This window comes from Lutra lutra, chromosome X, assembly GCF_902655055.1.
Source record: "Lutra lutra chromosome X, mLutLut1.2, whole genome shotgun sequence".
NCBI lineage: Eukaryota > Metazoa > Chordata > Mammalia > Carnivora > Mustelidae > Lutra > Lutra lutra.
Genome location: NC_062296.1, coordinates 14,373,820 through 14,386,962, shown reverse-complemented (window position 1 = coordinate 14,386,962; position 13,143 = coordinate 14,373,820). Strand labels below are relative to the sequence as shown.

The following is a 13,143-nucleotide window of genomic DNA, read 5'->3' as shown; positions in this document are numbered from 1 at the left end:
AACGTCAACCAGCTGCTAAGTAGTAGAGTTGAAACCTGAACCCAGATGATGGCATGAAGATCCCCAAAGCACTTATGTGTGTCCATAATGACTGAATGAGAGAAAATTGAGAGTCAATAATAAATAATAACACACTGTTTGATCATTTATTACCATTAGAGCTATGACCAACACCCTGCGGTAATCATGATCAATTTTTTATTTTAGATTAGTTTTTAGTTTTATTTTTCTTAAGCTCCTTAAAGCTGTAGATTCCGAAAACATGGAAGGAGTTATGGAAGGGCTATGAAATGTGACAGTACAGAGCCAAGACCCCGATACCACTGATTCTGTGATTTATACTCCCATTCTGTGTTCTCAAATGATAGAAGACACTGCCCATTCACTGTTGTTTTGAGGGGGACCTTATACAGAGGGAATCTGTTTTCCCCCATTTGAGAACCACAGTGAGCTGCTCTTCTGATTATTTGATGTTTTCCTTTAATTTGAGTGATTCTTGGCTCTCTCTTGAATCCTGTTCCCAAGGAGTCTACAATTATCCCTAAGATGGTCATGAACTTATAAAAAAAAATAAAATACAAGTAATATTTATTTTAAAAGAAATGCTTATGGGCTTGTTAAAAGGTAGAAGAGAAGTTAAAAAAAAACAAACAAGGTCCACTAAAGTCTCCTGGTTAAGAACACAAGCCTGCTATGTAAGCCTCTACCCTTATACTTACTAGTGGTGTGACCCTGGGCAAGGTACCTGATGCCATTAAGTCTAAGATGTCATCAATTCTGTGACACATCATTATTTTATATACCAATAAAAAAGAAATTTCTTTTTTTTAAAACATCACAAATAAGATTTTTTATTTGTCACCATTAAATGTCTCAATTTTAAGCAGATTCTTGGACTGGTGGCTTATATCCATCAGTTCATTCAACTTTAGCCCTGTCTCATCCCCAGTAGCTTTTCTAGAACTACTACCTTCACCATGAAGCTCCTTGAGCTTTCCCAATTCAAACTTGGGCTTCTTCAGCATTTTTACTTTTTTTTTTTAAGATTTTATTTATTTATTTGACAGACAGAAATCACAAGTAGGCAGAGAGGCAGGCAGAGAGGGGGGGAGCAGGCTACCTGCTGAGCAGAGAGCCCGATGTGGGGCTCGATCCCAGGACCCTGAGAACATGACCTGAGCTGAAGGCAGAGGCTTAACCCGCTGAGCCACCCAGGCACCCCCAGCATTTTTACTTTTCTAACGAAGACATCATGGAGTGGATAAATGGACTGACAAGCTTTCTCTATATATTTTCCAGTGCTATCTGGAATCAATTTATTGACCACTTCTTTCCAGTCATTTGTCTGAACCTCTCGGGTCATGATCTCCATCATCTTTTTCTGAATTTGGAGGACCTGTTGGTCCTGAGCATAAGAGGTCTTCCAAATCTGATTATCGCTTTATTTTAGTATAACCAATATAAAACAGACGAAGCAAATAACCATCGGTAGTCTTGACATCAACGTGAGCTTCAGTCATGGTCTGCCATTTTTTGACCATGTTGCACATTTTGTCACGGGCAAGATGCATGCCATGGAAATTAGTCAGGCAGTTTTTGCCCTGAACATCTTCAGTAATTAGCTTGAATTTTCTAAATGCAACTTCATCATTCTGTAGATCAGCAAGGCTCATTTCAAATGCAATCCTTGAGGCCATCAGATGAGATCTTGGCTCCTTGAGATCTTGTGACTAATGTTTTTCCAATATTTCTTATATCGAACATAGCTGGTGCTTTCACCAATCTTTCTTAAAAAGTGGATCAACCACTTTCTTCTTGGCTCCCTTTTTGCCACCTTTCGTAAGGTGCTTGTTCTTGCCGACCGCCATGGCGTTGCTCAGGGAACCCAACCAATAAAAAGGAAAGTTCTAATTAAACAGTGACATAATCCCATAGCAATAGTGCTGTGCAGTGTGCATTGGCTGTTACTGTATGCCTTGAGGTTTCTTGCATTTTTGGGTGGAGGGATCTGACAGTTTCTCTTGCCTTCCATTGCTTAGTTTGGCAATCCTTTTGGATATAGTGGTAACACAATATAACAAAGTTTTCTTTTCGTGGGCATCTTTCTTCCATAGGTCCTATGAATCACTTAATTGTCACTTTGCAAGAGAATCAGGAATTGTATACATTCCTCTGGTGATACATGTATTTGTTTTACTAATATCCAGTTGTCTTCCTGCTTCCTGTTTCCAGCGCTTTCAGCCTACACAGTACCTTTTCTTGGCAATGTCAATTCAGAACCAACAGTCTTGAAAACATTAAAAATGTCAGTAAAACTCACCATGTTAAGTACTAACATTATCCATAAATTCAAGTGAATTGGCAGTCATATCAACAAGTATGACCAAGTATACACACGCACGGGTAATAGCTACCACACCAGGCTATTGTCTGGGAAGCAGTGATTGTAAGACATCACTGATTACAAGGTGCATCCTGATTTCAGGAATGTGAAGTGTGTTCTTAAGATAAATGAAATACAGTCCCGAGGCATTCTCAGCCTGTTTCCTTATTTGAAAAAATGAAAGTAGTAACAGTATTTGCTTTAAGGGATAGCATGAGGATACAGTTAAAATCCTTTAGTACAATGTTGGGCACACAGTAAGCATTCAGAGGAATTAGGAAAAAAAAAAACAGCTGCCATAGTGAGTATCACTGTGAAAACCAAGCATAGGTCAGAAGATTAAAGGACAGCTAGGAATGTCTTAGCCAAATACTAGTGACGTTGTGGAGATGAAACTTTAAAACATGTTTACTGACGGAGGCCGTGACTTCATAATGGCACAGTGGTAAATTGTAAAGAGGACTCATTGGTTTCTTTTAAACTGTTTAACTGGTTGTTTGATTGATTTTTTTAAAAAAGATTTTATTTATTTATTTGACAGAGAGAGATCACAAGTAGGCAGAGAGAGGGGGAAGCAGGTTCCCTGCTGAGCAGAGAGCCCGATGCAGGGCTCCATCCCAGGACCCTGAGATCATGACCTGAGCCGAAGACAGAGGCTTAACCTACTGAGCCTCCCAGGTGCCCTGATTGATTGATTTTTTAAAAAGATTATATTCATGTATTTGAGAGAGCAAGCACAAGTAGGGGGAGCGGCAGGCAGAGGGAGTGGGAGAAGCAGGCTGCCCACCAAGCAGGGAGCCCGAGGCGGGGCTGGATCCCAGCACCCTGGGATCATGACCTGAGCAAAAGGCAGACACTTAACCCACTGAGCCACCCAGGCGCCTCTGACTGGTTGTTTTAATGACAGCAAAAAGTAACCTTAACTTATCTCTAATGGAGTACTTTAAGATCTCGAAATATCCAGTTTACTAAAACCCCACATTTGACCCTCTATGCATTTTTCCTCATTTAGATCTTTTATATATTGTAAAATGGTACAATAGCTATTAAGACCAGTATGGAGGTTTCTCAAAAAAATTAAAAATAGAACTCTGACGTGATCCAGCAACCCCATTTCTGGGTACTTATACAAAGAAAATGAACTCTGGATCTCAGAGAGATACCTATACTCTTATGGTCATCGCAGCATTATTCACAATAGCCAAAATATGGAAACAGCCTAAGTATACGTAGATAAATGAATGGGTAAAGAAAATATGGTGTGTGTGTGTGTGCACGCGTGTGTGTTTGTGTAGAATGGAATATTATTCAGCCATAAAAAAGGCGATCCTCTCACTTGTGACAACATGGATGGACCTGGAGGGCATTATACTGGGTGAAATAAGTGAGACAGAGAGAGAAATGCTGTGTCCGATCTTGCTGCGTGTAGGATCCGAACACATCGAACTCATAGAAACTGGGGAGAGAGTGGTGGTTGTGAGGGGCTGAGGGCTGGGGAGGTGGGGAAAGCTTGGTCAAGAGGTACAAACTCAGTTATAAGATGACATGGGGATGATGGGGATGAAATACACAACATGGGGATGGTAGTTAGCGATGCCGTAGTGCAGCCGTGAAAGTCTCTAGGAGAGTAATGCCTAAAATTCTCACTGTAACAACAACAAAATGGTAGTTATGTGTGGTCGAGGCTGTGTTAACTAATCTTTTGGGAAACATTGCAATATGTATGTGTATCAAGCCATCACATTGTATACCTTAAGTTCGCACAATATTCTGTGTCAGTGATATCTCAGTAAAGCTGAGGAAAAAGCAGCGGCTAACTCATTACATGCCACAACGGGAACAGATGTTGGGAACATGATATTAAGAAGAAAGGGTTGCAGGAGAGCACATTAAATTATTATTTCATTTTATAGAGTTCAAGCCATGGAAAACTCAACAATATGTTGTTAAGGGACACAAACGCATATAGTAAATACTATAAAGAAAAGCCAGTAGGAGATAAGCACAAGAATCAGGTCAGTCTTCTTACCTCTGGGTGCAGAGACAAGGCCATAGATTTCAGGAAGGCACTAATGGGCTTTCCAGTGTAACGGTAATATTTTTTAAATCTAGGATACTGTATATATTTTTACATACTCTATCGTTGTGATTTAGTAAAAACCCAACTTGTTTTTCCTTTTCTGGATTCACTGTTTTCTCCTCTCCATCAATAGTAAGTCAGTAGAAAAACTTGTTAACACTCCTCTTGATATACCATCTTTTTTTTTTATTTTTAATTGATATACCATCTTAATGAGGGTGAAGAGGGAAATGTTTTCAAGCAAGATCACCTCTAATGCCCTGGAGTGGACGGCTCGGGCCAAGAATGTAGGAAGTGGGGTAAGAGCGAGTGTATTGGGAATATAAACAAACCGACTTACAGAATCCAGTTGTTTTCTCAGGTAATTGTCGATAGTTCAAAACACATTTTTGTTCAACAGCTTTTAAGAGCTGCAAACAGACTTACTGGCAGATTTTCTGATCTATTATGGCAATGGAAACCATCTGATGCCTGTTTTCAAACGTGTTTGCAGACGGCCAGAACTTATGACTCAATTAATAAAACAAACGTGTCTATGAACTTAATGTAATCCTTTTGACCTTAATAAAGTCTTAAATCCTGAGTAAATCTGTTTTAAGATTGAAAAATGTACGCAAAAGTGAAACACGCCATACACTTGCTCTAGAGTTTATGACCCTTGCCTCCTGCCACTGCTCCCTAGCTAACTTAGTGCCATTTAAAGTGCTTCCCTTGCTGGTAGCAAATTATAAATCCATATCTCTGTAAGACGCTCTCATCAGCCCACAGGCTTGTGCACAAGTACATACACGTACGCGCGCGCGTGCGCGCGCACACACACACACACACACAGCACACACACAGTTTTCTCTCAGCATTGATTTGGTTGGCAGGTTGAAAAATGACCAAGGACTTTCTGTTCTAATTCTAAATATCATTGTTTGTAATGATAATATGCTGTTCATTTTCCTGGATTTTCCGCTATGAAAATGCTAGACACATTACAATAAAATATATTCTTATGCAAATAATCCAAATAGGGTTTTTTTTAACCCCCAGAAGAATGTCTGAAAGAGCGTCCTGTCAAAAGCAAAATAATAAAGTTTCTCAATAGGCCACTATTCTTTATCTGAGCTGTTAAGTCTCGAAGTTATTATATTATTACTGAATTGAAGGAATAATAAAATAATACTGGAGAGTCAGCCCCTAACCCCTCCCCATACACAGCAATTACAACTCCAGCTGAAAATGACTGAAATTTTATCACATCAAAGAAGACACCAGCCAGCCATGGCTGCATGAAAGCCTTTTTGGAGTTTTGAGTTTGATTCAAAAAAGGGAGCTGTTTGTCATATTCTTCTATTGTTTCCGAGGCCCCTGTCAATCAGCACAGCAGTCAGTGAGGAGCTCTCCTGCTTGCTCCCGCGGCCAATAGGCAAGCCCGTGTGGCTCTTTCAACCTAGCTGGTTATCTAATCTATTTTTATTATGAGAGGAGAGTCCAGTCGGTAGATTTGGTCATGGCTGAAATTAAACTTGGATGTTTTAATGTCATTAGAACATTTGGTTGTCAACCAAATCACGCCTTCCATTATCTGTATTCAAGCCTGCTTTGAATAATTACATTAGTGAAGAAAGGAGGAGGGGCCACCGAACTGGCAAGAAGGAAATGCAGGTTCTGTCCTCCGCATGAGTCCGGCTCCATTCTCAATATGCTTTGCAAGAACCTTGAGGATCCTGGTTTCACTTTGGGATGTGGCGGTAGTTTTGTCTTAGAGGGAAGCTTAATCATTTCTTCTACAAGCCAGTATAACAGGATTGAAATTGAAACATTTGTAAATGTTACCATATGTAACATTTGGTATCACCTAAAACTTAGGTCGTCTTGCTCTGGTATCTCCAGTCTTGTTGATGATGGAAAACTTAAACTTACCACGAAGGCAACCGAGTTCCTCATCTTAGGCTCTCTTGGGTAGTTATCCCCTGCAGCGTTCAGACCCCCTCTCTCAGGACTGCATCCAGGGGTTTTCCCGTATCCTTTTCCCCACATTGATGTCTGTGTGCAGGGGAGGGCCCATGTCTGATGGCAGCAGAGCTGGGACAGAAGGAACTTAGGGGTTTTTTTTCAGGAATATTCTGCATCCTTCTGAGTCATGTAGCATCCAGTGCTAATGCCTGCTGTAGTGTGGCTGTCTCCCTGGATTATCCACTGGGATACTCGAGGGCCCCTTTGATCTTGAGTTCTCTGAACCTCCTTGTCCTGCGCCAGACGTGTGCTGGCTCATTAGTTCTCTCAGTGTCTCCCATCCCCCACCACTCGCAGGCTTCAGACCACTGGAAGTGTTCTCAGAACCATCTGCCGTCTCTCCTGCTGATGCTGCCACACTTAGTGTTTCTAGAATATCATAATTACTCTTTCTGTATTAGCACGTGGCCATGAAAGTAGACCACCACGAGGATGTTCAAGATTCTTTCAATATATTTAGGGTTCCTTTTCTTTGACCTACTTTGGGATGAGGCATTTTCTCCCTCCTTTTATCTGCCCAAAATGTATGACCCTCGCCACCAGCTCCTCCTCTCGGCACAGGAAGGATTTTCCCCTTCCTGGGTGGCAATTCCATTATATGACATATCCTTCATGCTCTTTTACACTGTGGTTAATAATAAGTTTCTGTTCGCAGAGCCCTAAGTTTAACTCTTGCTATACAATGGAATTTAAAAGGAGATTTAGAAACCGTCCAATGAACCTGGCTTTCCAGTTCATTGTCTTCCTAAGGACTTAGAAGAATTGAGTTTGAGATCCAAGCTGAGCAAAGACTTCTTTGTTCTAGGTTGTACTAGAAGCTCCCATCTCCACCCCCACCTCGTCATGCCACATTGATGTAATGGGTGAGAAGCCACAGGAAGATATTTATGAAGAATAAAACATATATCACTTTAGCGTTTTCATAAATATTATCTCCATTATATAAATATCTTTCTTTTCAACTGTTGACCACCGTTTATTTTATTTTAAGATTTTTATTTATTTGACAGAGAGAGAGAGAGAGAGCACAAGCAGAAGGAGGGTCAGAGGGAGAAGAAGAAGCAGACTCCCCACTGAGTAGGGAGCCCAATGCAGGACTCAGTCCCAGGACCCTGGAATCACAGCCCGAGCCAAAGGCAGACCCTTAACCGGCTGAGCCACCCAGGTGCCCCTATTGCCCTCCTTTTATAGCATAATTTTGGTGCATTAGGCTGTCTGCTGGGGAGCCAGCAGTCTCAGTGTTAGGCATGAGACACCCGGTACAGAGAGTGAAGGAGAAAACAAATCTCAGGTGTCAAATAAAGTTTTTCAAATTGAAGAGGAAGATTCAGAGTGTCTTGGAATTCATGGGTCCCTTGTGAAAGCGATTGAGAGTATGTGCTACCTCAAAATGCTGATGCAGTAAATGATGCAGTTGTGTTAAAAAAGGCATTGGAAGTACATTGGAAGAAGCACATTGAAGTCTGTGTGAGCAGGTAGGGCTGACACTTGCACTGGGCAGAGATACCTGGACTCACATTTGTTGTTAATTTCTTCTGAGTTGGGACTATCATGGACAGTCTAGAACCAAACTAGCTGTGTCTGAGAGGTAAGTAATGTAACCATTTTATATTTAGCAAACATTTTTGAATTTGCTACATTTCAGGGTTCATGGCCTTCCAACATTATTTATCTCTGCAGTCAATAAATGTTACTTTCTTTATTTTACAGTTAGAAATTGAGACGCAGGGAGGGAAAAATGATTTTCTGAGGATACATCTCAACTCATTACTATGTGTTTTGTGGTATTTCTTTGCTGTAATCCTCAAATTTTAATTACAAAATAAGTATCTACATAAAATGTTTGTGTTTCAGTCACAGTATCATGAGGCCATCATACTTCCCACTTGGAATTCATCTTTTCAGAGCCTGAAAGAAACTGGAGAGAGCATAAATTTTAGATCAAATGTGGTGGGAATAGAAAAGCAAGGAAAGTATGAGGAAACATTCAAATAATTTTGAGATTAGTTTTCAGCGTTGGGGGATTCTGAAGTTAATTAATATTTTTATATCCACCTCGATGGTACCTTAAATTGAAAAACTACTTCATTGTGAGCTGTGAGATCTTGGTCTTAGGCCCTGCACCACCATCAAATAGATTGGTTGACCTGAAAAAGTCAGCCAACTATTCTAGACTTCCAGTTTCCTTATGCATAAAAATGAGAACATTTAACTAGATAATCTCTATGTTTTCCTCTACTCTTCAGTGAGTCTCTGTGAATTCCACACCCCCACAGATCTATCATGTCTCTCCAATTCTCAGATCCAAACAATCACCATGTTCTGCTGACTCTCCCCTGAATATTACTTGACTTTATCCATGCCCTTCCATCCCAGCTGTCATTCCCCTTGTTGAGAGCCTCAGTATCTTTCATCAGCCTCCTAACCAGTTTCCTTGACTCCTTCCATTATCTCCTCTTTAATGGTGTCAGGCTGATTTCATTATCTTTTCTTTAATGGTATCAGGGTGATTTTTCTAAAACACTAATTTGATCATACTGCTCTCTTGGTTATAGCTCTTCTGTGGTTGCTTCCTTGCTGTAGCATAAAGCATGGCTTGCGTGTTCTGGCTCCCCACTTCTTTCTGCCCTTTTCATTTTCAGTGATTATGCCAATCTGTTCATGTCACTCCCATGCTTCAAAACTGCAAGAGTTGTGTCAATATTCCTAGTCCCTAGTCCAGGGCCTGGCGTGTCATAGGTGCTCCGTGGAAGCCCGTGGACTGTATTGAGTGAATTCAGTTATAAACTTGGCCCTACAATGGTTGTCATGGCAGTCGCTCACTCTCAGGCTCTTCATCCAGAGCCCCAAGTATGGGTTAGGTAGCGTCCTCTGTGCTTCCTCAGCCTCCTCTGCCGACCCCCGTGGCAGCACTTATCACGCTGCATGATCACTGCCAGCTTGCTCTTTTGTCTGCTCCTATGGACAGCGAGCAACTTGGGGGGGGGTGGGATTCAGGTCTTTGTTGCTACTTTATTCCCAATCCTAGCACGTGGCAGGTGCCCAACAACTAAAGGGCTGAATAAATGAATGAATGAAAGAATGGCACAAAAAGAGGATGCGATGATATTAATAAACACCTTTTTACATCACGCTGGCTTCTACTTCTGCCAAAATGGGAGGTTAAAGCCCATATTCAAAGAAGAATGAGACTTTACCCTAGTAGTAAACGTCCAGAAGAATGGGTTCTTTTGCTCTTAGAACTCTGACTTCAGCCCATTGAGGTGCTGATGGAAGAGGCAAGTATTGACTACCCGGGAGACATCGTCCTCAGGATGGGGACAGGAAACAGCACTCCTTAGGAGTAGGAAACAGCTGGAACTGTAGGAATGGTGCAGGAACCTTGGAAAAAGACAAATAATGAGAAACCATCAAGCAGCAAAAGTAGAGAACCAGTTTCCATTGTGTGCTTGTGTTGGTTTTTGAAAATGAGAAGGTATTTATTTTACATGTTATGGTAATTAAACAAACAGAAACCTATACGACCAAAAAGTGAAGACTGATACATGCATTCAATGAGAGCAGGGAAAATTACACTCACGGAGGAAAAGATTCCATATGTTCTCCAATACCTAGGCACAACTGGGTGCCGCTTTAATGACTTTCCAAATGCACCCCGTTGCTCTTAGGTATTGAAGAACATATGGCACGTTTCCCCTTTAACTGTGAATTTCCTTGCTTTTGTCAGTTGGTGTCTCAAGCTTAATGTATTTTAATGCAGCTTTTGTGGGTGTGAATACAGTCCGAAGTTGTTATTAAAGAGGCCATGTTAATAGTATACGCAGATGTTATCTCTTAGTCTTCCCCAAATATGCTGTGAAAATCTACATACACGGGTCTAACTTTGAAATTGTTAATAAAGGCCCTTCGAGAGTTTCCAAACTGTTCTTCTCAGCTCCAAACTTAGCATGGATGATAAATGACCATTTAGTTGCCAATATAGCACAATATTTCAATTTCCTGCCTTCCCAAAGGTATTTGAAAGGTTGTACGAAGTTCATACTCACAGTATGTGTTGTCTACAACGCCGTGATCTCCGACTGGCTAACCTTAACCAAAACCTTTTCAATTAACTGAACACATTCCTGGAGAAAACCAGCCCACTCTAGGTTCTGTATAAATATGTCTTTATTGATTTTCTTGGCAAAGACTCCCTAAATTATGGTGAAATCTGTTCTTCCAGATAATGTACAAAAGGGAACATTGACCATGTAAGACAAACACTAAACGAACAGAAGGATGATCAGCATTTTATCTACAAGAAGTCACAGACTTAACTGTCTGTATTTTGTTGCAAGCACAGCCTCCGAGAATGTTTATGAAAATCTATAGGAAAGAATTAAAAAAAAAATCCTCACTCATCGTCCTGCCACCCCCTATAAATCAAATTGTTTTCATTTTTTCCTCATTCCCTTCCAGTCCCTGTCCATATGCGTACATAATTTTTACATAATTATACTTCCAGCGTAGAAGCAATTTTGTAATCTCCTTTTTTTTTTTCCTATTTAAGATGATAGCAATTAGAATCTAAGGAAAGCTATATAGCACATTCTTGTGGACAAATAGAGCAGAACCCAGAGTAAAAAACTGAGACTCGTGTACCGAGATTTCCAGACAGCTAAAGGCCAGCATTTCACCCAAAGTATGGAAAAGTCCCTGACTAGACTAGGTTGGCTCATTATTTGCTTCTGAATCTTCATTGTAAACAATGGAGCCCAAAGAGGGCTCCTCGTGAGTGTCCCATTATTTGGAGTGCCAGGCTGCCCAGAGAAAGGAGCCCAGTGAACAGCTCCATTTGGGACTTAATATCATCCAAATAAAAGAAACAAGGCTGATCTCTGCTGATCCTCCATTAGGAAGACGGCAGAACGAGCATTTCTGAAATGGGTGACTTCTTGGGAAGCTGTCCTTTCTGTTGTCCAAGGACCTTAAACTTGCTATATAGAGACCAAACCTGTGAGACCAAGGCTCATTTTAAGGGTGGTGAGTAGCGAGCGACAGACACAACGATGAGTGTTGCAGGTGGAAATCATCAGCGCTTACTAGAGTGACAGAATGCCCACGTAAAGATCCATACATACATTAATGGGCCAAGCGCTTTTTAAAAAGTACATGGATAGTGTGTTTCAAGCAGTCATGCGTTTCAGTCTCTGTTTAGTATTTGACCCAAGCAGCAGTTTACTTGAGGAAGAATAAGAAATTTCTAATACTATTTTCACAAAATCTGCAATGTTAGAGAAATAAGGGAATCCAAGTTTGTGGGTTTGCCGAGTCCATGTCCTTGGACCAGTTTTCTCTGTTTATCCTCTGTAAGATTTAACAGCAAACAACCCCTTCTGGATGGTGCTCCGTCTCTCTTCAGCTAACTATGATCTTAGCCAGAATGCGGACGGGAGCTGTGGTGCTGTGATTTTTACCAATGTCTGCAATATCAGAGTTGGTCGTCTTTGTTTAACAAAGAAATACGTCTCATATGCTCTACAGTTTTTTTCCATTTTGATTGAAAGTCTAACTGTCCTCCAGACTTAGGAATCAAGGCTAACTCACGAGACTGTTCTGCTAAAATCATGACAGACTGACATGTACATAAGAATTGGTGAAACTTTCAGAGAAGATGGAATAACCCTGTTTAGGACGTAATACTGCAGAGTTCTTACGCTTCCCCTCCCCAAGTAGCCTTAACAACAGAGGAGTGTGAACTCTCCAGGGGCTCTGGAGCAGTCTGTCACATGCTTGAAATTACTTTGAAGATTCTGGTTTTCATCTTGAAATATCATAGGTTTTTGCATACTACTTCAGGATGCGTTCCTGTTTGTTTTGACTTCCCCAACTACTTTACATTGTCAGGCAAATTATGTAACTTTTTCTTCCAGATCTTTAAGGCAAAGAGATGTTCCAGAAAGATGTCATGTTGTTCCATGGTTTATGCTGGTTGTGTGTGCCTGTTGAAAAAGCGTGATGTAGGGCTTTCGAGATTTTATTTTTCAACTATTCAGAGATGCTTTGGAATTAATTAAATACCAGAGAACATGAAATACCTGGAGCATTTTGCTACTGAACTTCACCCAGCCTGCCAGAATGACTGATGTGAGATAATGAATGTAAAAATGCCTTGAAACAGACCTTGGGTTAAGTTCTAGCACTTGCTGACTTCTTCCTTTCTACAGAGGTGCACCTCCAGCTTCTCCAACTACCTTGCTTGCTCCTGTGAAGTTTTCCTGTTAGAGTTTTAGAATGTGATTTGGAGTAAGACAGACCTAGATTAATATCACACCTCTGTCACTTCATAGCCTTGTCACTTACCTTCTCCAACACTCAGTTTTCTCATCTGTAAAGTGGGGGAAATCACATCCATCTCCAAGGGTTGTTGGGGGGATTACATGAGATGATGTAAGCATCTAACACATGGAAGATATCTTAATAAGGCTAGTTCCTCTTCCTGTGTACTTCATTGTCTGCTAGGACATCTCAGCTCAATTCTGTAGCTGTTCTTGCTGCTGTGAGCTGGCATTAGTTGGGTCAGGAACGCAGGTCTCCACTGCTAGCATTCTCACTGTTCTCTTTTTTAGGTGTGGGGTATGGGGTTCTTTAAGTGTCATTGACGGCAGCTGGAGATATCGTCACACATTTCATGCAG

General features: G+C 40.9%; 1 pseudogene; it reads right to left on the bottom strand.

The window, feature by feature from the left end:
• Window positions 1–750: 750 nt before the first annotated feature.
• On the bottom strand, window positions 751–1,898 carry LOC125091918 (40S ribosomal protein S3a-like; annotated as a pseudogene).
• Between the last annotated feature and the right edge of the window lie 11,245 nt (window positions 1,899–13,143).